Genomic DNA, 286 nt, shown 5'->3' on the forward strand with positions numbered 1-286 from the left:
CCAAACTGTGCTGCCCAGCGCAGTAGTCTGGGCGCTGCCCTTGCCTGTGAAGACGAAAGCAAAAAAAGCATTGAGCACTTCAGCTTTTTCTGCATCCTCTATCATGAGGTTACCTCCCCCATTCAGTAAGGGACCCACACTTTCCCTGATTCTCCTCTTGCTACCGACATATTTGTAGAAATACTTCTTATTATCCTTCACACCCCTTGCTAGCTGCAACTTCAATTGCACTTTGGCCTTCCTGACTTCATCCCTGCATGCCCGAGCAATGCTCTTATTTTCTTCC

The sequence above is a fragment of the Gavialis gangeticus genome, unplaced genomic scaffold, assembly GCF_001723915.1.
Source record: "Gavialis gangeticus isolate Ggan-Ray unplaced genomic scaffold, GavGan_comp1, whole genome shotgun sequence".
Taxonomy (NCBI): domain Eukaryota; kingdom Metazoa; phylum Chordata; order Crocodylia; family Gavialidae; genus Gavialis; species Gavialis gangeticus.